The sequence below is a fragment of the Propithecus coquereli genome, unplaced genomic scaffold (genome assembly GCF_000956105.1).
Source record: "Propithecus coquereli isolate 6110/MARCELLA unplaced genomic scaffold, Pcoq_1.0 Scaffold21, whole genome shotgun sequence".
Taxonomy (NCBI): Eukaryota; Metazoa; Chordata; class Mammalia; order Primates; family Indriidae; genus Propithecus; species Propithecus coquereli.
In genome coordinates, this window is record NW_012146078.1 from 4,565,748 (window position 1) to 4,577,689 (window position 11,942).

Genomic DNA, 11,942 nt, shown 5'->3' on the forward strand with positions numbered 1-11,942 from the left:
AAATTGGCAATCTCTCAGTCACAAAGCTTTATCAAATAAGTAGCATTTTGCATGTTTTCATCGTTCCTACTATTCCTCCTAAATATTTCTCTTCCTTAACAGATCGTGTTGCTTTAATCGAGTTTGGTTTTGCCAAACCATACATTTATTTTATTTTGTTGGCTCACCTCTTGGATTCTCTACATCTGTGAAACACTTTCCTGTTTACAAGTCCCAAGTATAATTAAAGGAACTATGGGTTCCTTTGCAAGTGCAAGGAATGCAGAAATTCTGGATTCCCTTTCCAGTCCTAGGTTCACTTCCCAGTCACACTTATTTGCTGTTTCTTGAATGTTATGTGAGGTGTGGTATGTTCTTTCAAGATCTTGAACTGAGAATTTTATCCACATGAAAAATCACCAAGGTAAAGAAAACAATGCAGATTTAACTGCTTTTCACAGCACAAGGCCTGGGCGCCTGTGCTTTTTCAGATGAATGGCAATTTTTAAAAGATATGACAACCACACTTTTCTCCTTCTCCTCTTTTTTCTCCCTTCCTTCTATTATCACACAAAGGAGCGTGCTCACTTATCCCCATTCTCAGGCCAAGGGTCATAAAGACCGAGATATGATGCTGTGTTTTCTACTCTGGCCTGCATTACTATTATTTCCTGCAGTGAGAAAAATCCAAACCCACACGCAACTGGCAATTTGGCCAAATTTATTGAGGTCTGGTCTTTTCGAATGTTTCAGGCCACACATGGCCTTAATAATGAAACAATTCCTGGCTTGATCCTTGATTTCAAAGATTAAAGATTCAGTCTCACTAGGATACATGCCATTCTCAACTCTTCTTTTCTTGAGTTATGTCCCCAAATGCCCACTATATCTTTCAAAGCACATATTTGCACTGCTTTGCATTTGGAAAATATAAAATTTTACAAATTTGCAATCCATCCAATACTGCTGCCTGAGTTATTTTTAAAAAACACAGATCTTATTTTTTTTTTCTCACTGTGGCACTTGTCCCAACTCAAAGTCCATCAGTGGTTTCTCCCTTACTTAGCCTGTTAAAAACTGATACATTATAGCCATATAGATCTTCTTATTGCCCAAATTAGGACAAATTTACTTTTAAAATACATTTGAGAGTAAAGCAGGCATTTTTAATTATTACAACAGGACAATAGGTTTAAACTTGGAATTATAAGCACGCTAATTATTTAAGCTACCATGTATCCCATAATCCAACACACTGGATTTCTCACTATTCCACAACCGAACATTTCAACTTCCCCAGTAGTTATTCTTTTACTCAAAACAACTATCATTGCTAATATTAATGTATTAATTTATTTTAATCTACAACAACTTTGTGAAATAAGTGCTCTTATTATTCTATCTGTACGCATGAGAAAACTGAAGCACAGAGGAGCGAGGTAACTTGGCCAATTAGTGATAGAACAAGAATTTGAACAGGCACATGTCTGGCTTTAGACCCTTTGCTTGTAAATACTACTCCATACTGTTCATTCTGTTCCTTCTCCTGGAATGTGTTTACATTAGCCTACTTTCTAAACTCCCATTCTTTAGGAAGAATAGTATAGTATTTGGGAGAAAAAGCCTTGAAGTTAGATTCCCTGAGTTCTGGTTTGGGCTCTGCCATCTACTTGGCTTTGGGTGAGTTATGTGATTTTCCTTTGACTCAGTTTTCTCAGTTGTAAAAAAGAGATCATAGCACCTATTTCAAGTGTTGTTGTGATTAATTAAATAAATTAATTTATTTAATGTGTCTGCCAGATAGTAAGTTGATAATCAGTATCTCCATTAATATTAAATGGTACCTATTCCTCAAAGCGTTTCCTTCCCCATTGTCAAATAATTTTGTTTTGTTGCTATTAGAGCATACATTAAAGTACTGCTTCGCAATCCCAGAGGAACATCAGAATCATTTCCATGGGGAGCACTTCAAAAATTCTGCTGCAATCCAGGTTTAATTTGGGCATTTCTAGGGATTTTTAGAAAGCTCTTCAAAAAGCATTTTTTAAAAACTGTCTGGTGATTCTAATGTGCAGCCAATGTTGAGAAAACTGTATTAAAGTCTTTCTGATATTATAAATCTTTGCATATGAGTTTATTTCTTTCCAGAAATTTCAAGCTCTTTGATTGTAAACATTACATCTAATTCATTTTTGTATTTCTAGTGGCAGCTAGGCTGGTGCCTTGTGTATAATTGGCATAAATAAATAATTATTTGAATTAAATAGAAATCACCTAATATGTTGCAGGATAAAGGAAAGAATATTTTTGTCATCGCTAATGCACTCACAGGTGCATGCACTAATGCTTAATAGATGTCTTTACCAGGGCTTGGCAGGATCCGGGTAAAATGGGTTGGATCAGAGGGCAGCAGTAATGAGACAGTAGATATCTAGTTGTTAAAGTAACGGTCTGTAAAATTAGCTGTACTTTATAATTTCCTGGGAGGATTTTACAAAAAAAAAAATCAGAGCCCTTTTGTTTCTCAGGAGATTCCTATGTGTAATCGAGGCTGAGAGCAAGTGATTTATGTGGCTCTCAATAGACCCAGGATCTTCCTTCTTCTCCAAAGAGATGTGAAAGTCAACTTCTGAGCTTCACAGTTAGGTACTATGAGAATGATAAGAATGAAGAACATCCACACACCTAAAAGTATCTGGATATATGGAAGAAGCAGGAGGTCAGGATGGAGAAATTATGTACATATATATATGCAAACACATATTAGTTCATAGGTTTTAGGTACCCTTTGTAACCATTTTACAGTGAGAAAAGGAGTATAATATCAGTCTTGGTATATACCAAGCCAAAATGCCAATATGTTCTAAGACATTGTGTTTTTAGATAATTGTTTTTTTCTTGTGAAGAAGTCAAGGAGATAGCTTGGCCAAAATAGCTATCAAATATCTAAAGTCACTTTTTAAGAAGGAACTTGACTCTTACTATTTAATATATAATGATCTGGACTTAATCTAGATAATTATAACTTAACTTATCTTACAATTACAATAGTTAGTGTTAATAGTTAGTTTTAACTGCTTTTTAATCACAGTTAATTATCGGGTAGAAGAATTTTACATTACCATATTGGCCTTGTTCAATGCTCTTTGGTAGTTTAACAAATAATAAGGGCTAAAGGTATAAATACGCAATACAAGCATAAAGTAAGAATTTGAATGTTTGTTCTATAATGTACAAATTGTTAGCGTATTGCTTATTATTTAAAACCGAGATAAAACACAGTGCTCATTCTATATTATTTATGCTATTTTAAAATTTCGTAAACTTTTACACCTTTCACATTATTTATCCAAATGTTTTTCTGTTTAAACTATTCTTAAAGCCATTTGTTCTCCTTTACCTCAAAATATAAAGAAAAACAAAGGGAATAAACACAATGTTTTAGTACTATGCCATAGTATTTTTTAAAAATTGTAATTTTTATTCATTTTCACAAGTGTAGAAATAATAATTTCAAGCTATTGTCAGTCTTAAAAATAACATCTTTTTGCGTAAGAGACCAACTGTATATATAAAGATGATGTTATTGATTTACCCATAAAATAATATTATAACAATTTAGATGTGTTGAGTGCCTTCAATCTATAAGACGCTTTTTAGTTTATTACCTGAATTTATACATTAAATCCTCAAAACAATGCTACAAAAGAGTTACCATATTAGTTTCTATTTTACAGGCAGGGAAACTGAGGTACAGAGCATTTAAGTCACTCACCCAAGTCTCAACTAAAAATTAAAGGGTCCAAATTTGAATCTAGAGAAATAGGACCCAAAGCTATGGGTCTGTGGTGTTGGATTTAAGCCCCTCCAGTATTTGACTACAGAGGAATTGGTTTGACCTACTTGGTCCTTATCATTCCAGTGGACCCTCTTTCTGAACAAAATATCTGGCTGCACTTAGTACAGTCTGTGGCCATGAGAGCACGGTCTATAGGTACTCATGGCAGCAAATGTCTAGTGCTCTGAAGATTCTAATTGCATTATCCATTTATTAAGAACAAAAAAGGCCCACATAGAACATGGTTTATGATCAACTTCCCAAAGTCAACTGCAATATTTAAAACAAAACAGCCACTATTTCTGATTATTTTTTATTCTTCTCTGCGTCCCAAAGAACTTTATTTACTATTTTAATTATTTAATTCTTGTAGGTGTTATATTATTATTAAATTTAAAACTCCTTGAGAAGGGAGACCATATCTTAATTATTGCTGGATTTCTTGCAATTCCCAACAGGGTGATTTATATATACTCTGTGCCCAATAAATGTTTTATTGAATTAAAGTATAAAGCAGTTTTTTAAAACACTGCTACATTCTGACTTTTTATAAAGCAATGCGACTAAAATGGGACAATCACAGCTTCAGCATACCTGTGAGCTTGTTAGAAACACAAGTTCTCAGGTTCCAGTTAAGGCCCACTGAATCAGAGTCTCTGGAGTAGGTCCCAGGAACCTACGTTTAACTCGCTCTCCAGGTGATCTTTATGTCTTTTAAAGTGTAGAAGGCTGTTGTACAATATATTTTATATCTATTATTTATAATAATAGGTAACACATATCAAATTTGCAGATGATCCCAAAACTGGCAATGGTAATCAACAGACCCAGCATTATTTCTGGGGGGACAATTAAAACTCTGAAAACTAGAACAATTTCTATATCTATCACAATGATATTTAACATGGATAAATATAAGGCCATTATACATTAACCATGCATTTGTTCACCATTAGTGGTACATCAAACACTAGGTCATATAGTGGGATAGATACAAATGTATTTCATGCCCTCAAAGAGAAATTTTTAGGCCAAAAAATTACCTATGCAAATATTAGAAACACAGTAAAGTAAGTGTGCCAGTTATTAAGCTATTGTCTCTTAGTTTCAACACCCACTCCCATATGCTTCTTCATAAAACTTGGGCTGAGGCTGTGCACAGCACATTTCTAGTTTGGAAACTGTCTCCCTGTTAGTACGAATTGAGACGCTAAAGGAAGGCTGAAAAGCTAATAAAAGAAAAGAAAAAGGATTTGCAGTTTGCTCTTTGCTCCTATTGGCTTTCTGTTGCTGTCAGCATCTCTCCAGCTTCATTACTTCACCCAGCAGTGATGGTTTGTTCCGATAGCAGCGACTATTGGATAGTTTGTAGTTTGTCCCATACTTATAGAACCAGCCTCTTCGTGCTTCTTCAGAAACACCAAGACCAGTGAGCTAGTGGCTACCTCCTTAGAGGTCTGAATTCCAGATCATTTTCCTAAAGCTAAGAATTAGCACCAGCTCAGAGGCCCTTTCTTGAAGTTTCTAGGTTTTCATAATTCCACCTTTTTCTGTCTGTGTGGGAGGTAGGCACTTCCTACAATTGCTGCCCCCATGATGACTTAGTGTTCCATTTTTGCTTTTATACTTTCTTCAGACTTTTGCCTAGTAGTAATTCTTTGTATTAAATTATCTCTGTTAGAATAACTGGTGAGTTTTCTATCTTCTCACTAGACACTGACCAATACAATATGTGATAGTGGATAGTGACTGTGAAGTCATTAAGTATCAAGGAAATTCTTAAACTGTTTCAATCAGGGAGTATGCTTAATTGAATTAGATTCTAATACTCAGGACAGCCAAGTTTCAGCCAGTTAGGAAACCACTTTTGGTTCTGACATCACTTTGGAAACTTTGTCAAATGTAGAAAACACCCATAAAATAAGCACCATATCATAGGTGAAATAAAGAGGCAGCTATTTGTTGTTCTAGTATGTAAAAAAGAAATAACAGAAAAATGGGCTTATTTCATGTTTCTTCAGAGAATAAAACTTGAACCAATAGGTTGAAGTTAGAGGAAGAAAGACTTTTCTGAAAATCAACTCTATCTAAAGATAAAATTAGCTTCTGAGGATGGAGCAAATTCCCCATCATAAGATGTGCTCTAATACAGATTGGGAAACTACTATTTGATGTTATTGTCGGGGATATTCTTTAATTGGAAAGGTCATTGAATTAGATAGCTTATTACACTGTGGCTCTAGGACAGGACATCCGTGTATTAATTTTATTATGCTCATTTCCAATGACAGAAATGTTTCCTGAAGTGGGTAGAATGTGCAAAGGAAATAAGGTAAGAGATTAATGTAAGAGAGAAGAACATTCGGACGTGTGATTTACTGGAGCCTTCTGAGGTAGCAAGGCACAGCAGCAGGGCACTGAATTAGGAAAGTAATTGTAAAGAACTTGGGCAAATTGGCTGGAAGAAATCCCTCCTATTCCTGGTCCCTTCAATCCTAGTAATGAGCAAGGTCAAAAGCCGTTGCAGCTGAGGTTTTGTCCTTGTCTCGGGTTCCATAGACCACATTTGAAATACTCTGTTCCAGAACAGCATGTACACATGAAAAGTGCTTGTCCCTGAGATGGTCACTTTTTCAATCTTTTTTTATTAATCTTGCTTTTTTTAAGTTTGATAAGATATTCGCAATAACTTTGAAACTTTATGTCAAAACGCTATTGACATTTCTAACAAAAATATTAGAAAATGTTCTATAATATCACCATCAGTCATGACAACAGCTTATTGGAATACATCTCTTTAAAAATTTACCCAGAACTGATAAATAGACAGCATCAAGAATTATTGGTGTTTATGAATTGTTAGAAACACATGGATGCCAATTTCTGTAAATGATGTTAAAAGAACAATCTTATATAAGATTGGAAAATGTGCTGAGATAAATTAGAAAAATTTGCTAAATTTTAGATGGAGTAATTTTGAAGCCTTCACATGTAAATATATTAGAAGGGATGAATTATGAAAGTTGTATTATTATTTTGCTTTTGACTTAGACAATACAAAAGATGTATATGAAAATGAGAGGAATCATCTCAATTATTTGTCCATAAATATCTCATTATTTAGAAATGTCTAGATGTCTAATGTCTCTTAGAGACTAATGCCTAGTTAATGAACTGACTTTTCATTTAATATCTCAGCACTTTATCCTCATAAATACATAATCATTAAGGCAAAGTTCAGTTTTCCAAGAAACAGAGTGTACAGGGGAAGTCAGTCTACTTCTACATGCAAGAAACGGTAAAATTTTCATTATGGTAGGACCCTGGGTAGAATTCTTTAGATACTAGATATTTATTGCTATCCGTCTTATTTTTCTACCAGTCAAATCCTCCAATTCTAACGACAGTAAGTACAGGATTATTTCACTTGTATGGATGAAAATGTAATGTATAGAAGGGGAATGTCAAGAGACAGGATCGAATAGTTTCTCAACAGTTCTTAAAAAGTGCCTAATCAGTATGAAAGGCTATCTTTTCCAGTTTACTTAAAAGTATAACATACATTCTAAAGATTCACTGAGATGATGTCACCTGGGCTATACTCAGGACCCTATTTATTTATTTTCAATTAGCATTATTTTTATTTTAACAGTCTTTTGGTACTGAGATGTCTTTGCCTCTAGGTGGAGATCCTGAGTGAACAATTATATACTTGATTATATACTTGGGCTATGTTGGTCATTTTACCATGTTTCATTCCCAATCACATGGTAGAATACAATTTCTGTCCCAGACTTTTATAGGGCACTAAATCATGATACTAACTGAGGAACTTTTTCAATCTCTCGTGTCAATGGTTAAAGTGAGGCATAACTTGAAAAAGTCTGTGGTAGAATTGAAAGTATATTCCAGTGAATCTGACTTAGAATAATTTTCTTAAGACAATACAAATACAATAAAAATAGATTTTTTTTTTTTTTTTTACTTTTTGATGGGTTCTGATTACAAAAGTACCAAATATGTTTACTTCTCAATGGGAGATCTGGTTTCCATGGGGACCAAAACAACCTCATCTGCTGTTTTTCAGACCGTGCTCCATGCACCACCTCCACTTTGGCAGGACTAAAGAGGGGCTGAACACAGCTCCCCTGGCAAGTGTGCATAGCCGTCTATACTGTTTCTCCTCTTTTTCCAACCCCTTCTGACAACAGAACCCAGGAGGGGGCCTCAAGGATGTTCAGCTTTCCTCCCACTTTCAAGTTGCATCACTTGTGATGCTCTTTGAAACTGGAACATTCTACATGATTGTGATAAACATCCACCATGTGTCACAATGTTTCTTCAAGTTAAGTGTCAAATTATCTGGCAATATAAATAGGTGCCTATTTTTTATTGTTTTAATGTCCTTATTATAGATTCTGTGCAGATCAATGTTATTTCTTGCACAGGTTGATCAAGTATCTATTGCATACAAGCAATTTGCCCTATTTAATATACACTTATTCATGTGTTCATCATGCACTTTATCAACAACTTGCTATATGCCAAACATTGTGCTGAGCATGAAGGATATAAAGATGAGTAAAACACAGTTCTTACTCTTCAGTAGCTCAGAATTGAATGGAGAAGAACCTATCAGAAGCATTGTTTGTAAATCACTATGGTAAATATAATGGTATATTTTCCCTGGATAATGTGGGACCCCAATCTCATCTAGAGGCAGTAAGAAAGCAAGAGAAGGCCTCCATAGTGGTAATAATGTTGTTGCTTAAATGATGAATGCAAATTGTCTGGTAAAGAAGCAGCAGCTTGAACCAGTGAATGGAAGAAACAGCAATTTCTGGCTTAGGAGCCAGAGACGAATCCATGTTTAATCAAAAACCGTAAGGTAGGGAGTAACAAAAGCAGTGAGCTGAAGTCAGGTAATGAGTGCCTCTGTGAAATATCCAAAGCCATTGAAGAGGTATAAATAAAAAGAATACAAAAAGAAGAAAATTGGTCAGTTGTGTGTTTTTTGATTTTTTTTTTATTTCAGCATATTATGGGGTACAGATGTTTAGGTTATGTGTGTTGCCCTTGGTCCCCCCCCCACCAAGTCCGTGTTTCAAATATGTCCATCCTTCGGGTAGTGCGCATTGCACTCCTTGTGTATACAAATACCCCTCCCCTCCTCCCTCTTCCCCCCTCCTCCCACCACCCTCCCCCTTCCCCAGCATCCAATAGATGATGTTCTGATATGTGCATTTATGTGTTGCTTAGTTAATACCAATTTGATGGTGAGTACAAATGGATCCCGTTCTTCTGCTCTTGTGGTGCCCCACTTTGGATAATGGGCTTAAGTTTAATCTAGGAAAGTGTAAGAGGTGCTAGATCACTGTCATTTCTTATGATTGAGTAATATTCCATTGTAAACATATACCAAATTTTGATAATCCACTCATGGATTGACGGGCACTTGGGTTGTTTCCACATTCTTGCAATAGTGAATTCTGCTGCCATAAACATTCGGGTGCAGATGTCCTTATTGTAGAATGTTGTGTGTTTTTGAATAATTATTCTGAAGGCTGTGTGGAATATGTGTTTGAAGAAAATGGAATTTTTGAGTGAATGAATGAGTTACCTTTTTTACTGGACCAAAACATAACCCCAATTAAACCTTTAACACCTAAAATTCAATATTTTACTCAGTGCAATCCATACGTTTCCATTAAAATAGATGTGTTACATTTTCATTATTTCTATAATACTTAGCTTAGAAAAGAGACGTATGTGGGGAAAGGATATGCTAGCAAACCGGCAGTTATGTAAAAGGCTCTGGGAGAGAGAGTAAATCTAGTGTTTCTTGGGTCATTGGTAGAAACTGAATCAATGGACAACAGATATAAGGAGGCAAGAATATTCTCAAAATTTAAGCTTTGCTGCATACTATCAAAAATGTGAGTTTCCCACAGTTTGGAGTAAAAAGGCAGAAGCCTGGATATTAGAAGGGACTCAGAGATTTTTAGCTCAATTATTTAATTTTACAGAAATGCAAACAAAGGCAAAAAAGGTAAAATGACAACCTAAATCAGACAGTGATTTCCGTTGCTGTCTGCATAGAGTTCTCTCCACTCTGCCATGCAACGTAGAGGATTAACAGTAATAATTTTTGGCATTGGAAGAGACTGTGAAATATATGCTTTCTGTGGTCCTTTCCAAAGTCAAAAGTCTATGGTTCTTTTGAAGAAGACCTTATATTTTTAAAAGACTCAAGATAAAATTTTATCAAATGAGTTTGAAACATTCTGACTCCTCTCAAAGTTAATACATTTGAAATAACTACATTTTTGTACTACTTATTTCCCATTACCTTTTTATATAGGTTTATTATGAGCTTATTGAAAGTTTTGAGTTCTGTTTGGTAAACATATATTGAAGGTTTACATTGATAAGGTAGTGTCTCCATTCTAGGGGAGGGTATAGCCTAGTAGAATGATCATATACCATTAAAATAACATAAATTTCATTCCTTAGGAAATTGACTTTAGATCACTACTAATCATTTACCTCAATGTTTTGTAATAAGGCAAGTAACAATACAAGCAGCAATATTAACTTAAAATATGAAAGACTATGAGAAGTTTAAGACAGAGTCTTAAGACAAAGTTTGTTGGCTAATGTTGCTAGAATATTGACTGAAATGGAAAGGTAAAGCATTTGTCTTTTATCCAGGATAGTAATAAGTATTATTCAATTTTTCAAGTTACAAAATGTGTAGACATTTGTGTGTGTGTGGGTGCCATTCGATTTAGTCTTGGGCAATTGAAATGGCTAAATAACACCCATATGGTAAGCAGCTTGGTACGCCCAGTATAAAGGAAAAGGTGTTGGCAGTGAATCTGCGAAGGAGGCATTATTATTTTCACTCTTAGAGGTAATATAAATATCCAGCTTCCAGGGCTTTATTTCTATTCTTTAAGATTTTTTTCCTTCTTCTTCTTTTTTTTTTAATATGCTAGACTTTATCTGGGTTTTTCATAGCGTGGAATATTTTTCAATATGAAATGCTCATTTCCAGGAAAAAACATACAGTTAATTGCCTTGGAGGGTGATATGGAAGACAACCCAAATATTTTGTTTCATATATCAAGAGTTGCATTAGAGAGGAGATGAAAAAATATTATTTCTCTGTGACAAAAATTTCTATTCTTTGCAGGGAAACGTGACGTATGTGAAGCAAAGGTAATTCAACAATAGTAGTTATGTTACCGGTTAACATATATTGAGTACTTATGAGCTAAGGCTCATTTTAATTTCCGTGTATTGTCAGATAGATTTCATTTCATACCCATAATAAATATATAAAATTAGCATTATGATGATGCTAATTTTGCAGATGCAGAGACTGAAGAACTGAGAGTTTAAGTAATTTAGATGACTGGGTGGTGGGATTAGGAACCAAACCCAGGCAGTCTTATTCCACAGCCCAAACTCCCACACTTGCAACTGCAGTGGTAAGCTTCCTTTATTTAGGGAGATGCCAATGTTTTTAAATTTTGTGCAACATTTCACATGTTGTAGGCCTAGGGAAAACATTTAAGACTGTGATTATTATTAATATAATGGAAATATGGGGAAAAGCTCAAAACTAGCAGGACAAATGTCGCACAGATTGTTTGTTCAGGTTTGTGGGTGGTGGTAGGCCTGCCTCCAGTTAAATGAGTAACTTAGGCAGCTGAGGTTAAGATCTTCAAACACTGATTTTGTGTTTATATCTGGAGAAGTTTGATGGACTTTGATGTTTAAGCAAACAGATTCTAAAGAGCTTTGAGGAGAAAAGTGCTTGTTTTCACCAAAGTGTGAACACACCTGCTGTTTATGTGTTTGTACTCACTTTAGAAGCAAGTTTGGCTTAGGAAAATTAAATGTTGTGAATATCTTAAAAAAAAAAAAAACTTGGATTCAGGTGGGTTGCAGCTCAAATCCCCATCTGCCAGTGGTGTGAGGTACTTATGCTCTGCAAATCTCACCTTCTTCGTCTGTAAAATAAGCCCCACTCCCCGGACAGTGTCATTTTGAGGACTACATGAGATTATACATGTAATACATTTAGCCAATAGGAGCATATAGTAGTCTTTAAATATAC